A 3,439-nucleotide genomic window follows, 5' to 3' on the forward strand; every position below is an offset into this window, starting at 1 on the left:
ATAGTGAGGGGACAAGGTGGAGAAGAGGTACAGTGATAATTAAACACTGTGGCACTGTTGTTATGCTGAGAAAAACAACTTCATCATTGCTCCCAGAAATAAATTTTAGCCTGAGATGACTGTAGCATTTCAAGTGAAGCCATAGTCCATTATTTTTAAAAGGCTAAATACACCGCTCAGTTGCTGCCATCTGATGTCCCATCCTGCAGTTTGCTTTACTCTTTTCCCCTTACTTTGATTGCAGAATTTTCTAAGGGGAGCTGTAGGGAGAGAGTGAGCTGGAAAACACGTTAGTCCACAGCTGCCTATCTATTGAGGACAGTGCGTTTGATTAAAGGGGAGCTCCCTCCTGGATTTCACACATCACATCAATCACATTGATCAGTCCCCAGAAAGGCAACATATTGTCTGGGAATAAGCCAAGGAGGGATATCAATTTCACAATAGCACTTATGTCTTTCAGCCAAGAACCTGTTTATTTTTGGCTACTGAAGACTGAGACTCACTTCTGAGCTGCATTTACACCCAAAGATATGCACCACTCTGTCTGTGATAACTTTTTTACTTAAATTTGTACTTTTATATGTGATTTTCATATAGAAAAATCAGCTCTTATATCTCTGCTAACTCTGGAATTGGTGTGTCTGGATCTGTTCTTTTTTTCCTTCCATTTGTTACTTCTCGATATAAAGAATCTTCTGGTGTTTTCTGTGTGGAATCAGCTCTTCAAGAAAAAGTTTTTTCTAAAAATATACTGTGTGCTATTCACATTTCTAAAGGATGAAAATAAACTTTACATCAGAACAATAAATGCATTGCTAACATTTGTATAAATATATGAAAAAGCTCACTTTACAGTAATTTTATCTATACATTTTGGTCCAAATATTCTATTTTATGGATGTTTTGATTTTCTTGATTACTTGTATAATTTTTTGGTTCCTGTCACTTTAAATAAATCATTTATACATAGTGTTTTATGTTAGCCTGCTAATGAGGTTTCATTTTATTTTGTTCACACAGTGAATCTTAAATTTCATGATTAATTTGGTTGTAGTATGTTATTATATCCACAAACTTTACCCTGGTTAGTTTCTTTATAATCTCTGCTCATTCAGAGTATTTGGAAAGATACGTATCTCTTTGTGCGAGAGAAACAGAGTGATGTGGGCTCACGTTAAGCTGACAACTGATGCAGAGAATGAGCAACAAAATTAAAACATGATCTTTTAAATCATTAAAAATAAGGATTTGACACAATAAAAATTTACAATAGAGCATTTTTTTAGTTATTATTCGGGTAATTTATTGCTTTTGTATGATAATGTGTCTTGCAGAAATAAAATCCAAAAGCCATTTATAATTAAGCTGCTCAAATGGTTATTTACCCATCACTACTTATTTCATTGTTTCGTTATGTACACTGCATACATAACGATTTTTAAAAAGATGTTCTAGTTTGGCTGTTTCTGTGGCATGTTGAAAGATACGAAGCAAAAAGAGTTAACATCCATACACTGACACAATGCCTACTAACTTGAGAACACAGAATTCATTCCTCCTAGATAAAATGTGACTGTATAATACATCCAGGAAAGATCTAACAGAGCCATTTAGCTAATTTTATTTTTCACTGAGGGGAAAGTAACAACATAGCAAATGATTCAGCTAATAATTTCTATTTTAGATGCAAGCAAAACAACATCATGTGGCTTTTTCACCATGTGGATGTTATCGCACGTTGCTTTACTTATGATTTCTAGAAAGTCATGGTAGGAAGAAGCTAGTGTTTGGACATCTGTATCTTTTAATTATGTTTTACAAAGGATGAGGTGAGAGTACCTAGCCTCCAAAGCTAACCACACTAAAAGCTCAAAGATGAACCATAGAATAGTTGTTAAAATGGTATTCAATCATAATGTTTTCTTCAGAACTTTCAGAAGTAGAGGAATGTTGTTTTCAATTATACGTGCAGACAGTGAACTATAAAAAGAAATCCTTACAATCCTTTCCTGAAAATTAAATGCTACACGTACCTTTTTTCCCTTTCAGTATTGTTATATTTTAGATGTTCTGATCAATAATAATTGCTGAAAGCTTACTGCTTTTAAATTAGACAAAATGAGTTATGAAACATCAGAATAGCTACCTTTCCTAGGATCCTGTGATCCTTAATTATTTTTAAATGTTTTGCTTGGGTTATTTTAAAGTGACTTTTTTGATGGCTACATCTGCCTAATATACTTACAATACTGGTATTTACATTTTGAAATTAAAAACTCACACATGATTTAATTTTATGGTCTTTTTTGGATACGTATTATGTGATATATTATTAGTATTGCTGCTAGTTACCAATATTTGCACTATTATTACTCACACTATATAACAAATAATGTAATTGTTCTTATCAGTTCTCCTATGCAAGCCATAGTATCTAATATTCACTGATCAAAGCAAAACCTTCTCAGTTTACAAGTGCAATTGTTTAAAAAAATTTAAAATAATTTCTTTATTCAGGTCCTTAAACCCCTGTTTTCGGGGTGACCAGCATCACCTATCAAAACATCTAGTCTAAGAAGATTAATAGTCTACTGCAGAATATTTGTATTATTTGGTATTGTTAAACTGTCTTGCAAGTGCATCTCTTGCAGAGTTTTATTAGAGTCTTGATAAGATCAATATTTTAAAAAATACATTCTGTAGATCAATCTAAATTAATCACATTTACAGAGCTAAAACATATGTATGCAACATTCAGTAAACTCAGAATATCTTTTTTCCAACCATCTAAATCATATACTGAATCTTTAAAAAAATAAGGCATGGTAACATTTAATGTGAAGGAAAGCTATTATTTGCCTAAATGAGTTTCACATCCTCTGATAATTTATCATACATTTCACCGAGTTCCTTGACTTTCCTCATCTTGATCTCTTGTTATATATCTACCATTTCAATATGTAGCCAATATTATCATACACTGAACTAAGTCAGCAGTTTTGACATCTTCATTTCAATGTCCTTTTCTGTACCTTCAGCAAAGTTAATGTTACAAATTATAGGAGGGTATATTAATAGCCATACCCAAGAAGCAGAAAGAAAAGTGCATTTTTTTAAACTAAGTACTAACTTGGGATTTCCTGGGCCCATTGTCAAGTCAGCCGAACCCACAGCTCTTCCATTGTGATGATAATGGATTCCGTGTTGTTGGCTCAAAGGTCACAGGGTCACCGTAAGCTCCTTAATGGACTGTGAAATAACTTTAACTGCATTAACCTCTCTGGATCACATGGGTGGCACCAACATCCACTCCTGAAATTCTCATTCGCTTATAGAGACAATACCATTAGATTATTATATTTTCCTTTTGGAATAGCAATAGGCTCAGAGCAATTATGCAGCTAAGCATTTCCATTAGGCGAATAGGACCTTAAAG

The 3,439-nt window shown here is 33.2% G+C and overlaps 1 long non-coding RNA gene across 1 annotated transcript; it reads right to left on the reverse strand.

The window, feature by feature from the left end:
* Positions 1–548: 548 nt before the first annotated feature.
* LOC142827667 (uncharacterized) lies at positions 549–3,167 on the reverse strand. The gene is made up of 2 exons (XR_012902374.1): positions 3,134–3,167; positions 549–773 (listed from the first exon to the last, which is right to left on the reverse strand). It is a non-coding gene; the product is annotated as an uncharacterized LOC142827667 (long non-coding RNA).
* Between the last annotated feature and the right edge of the window lie 272 nt (positions 3,168–3,439).

The sequence above is a fragment of the Pelodiscus sinensis genome, chromosome 3 (assembly GCF_052426305.1).
Source record: "Pelodiscus sinensis isolate ZL-2025 chromosome 3, ASM5242630v1, whole genome shotgun sequence".
Classification (NCBI taxonomy): Eukaryota; Metazoa; Chordata; order Testudines; family Trionychidae; genus Pelodiscus; species Pelodiscus sinensis.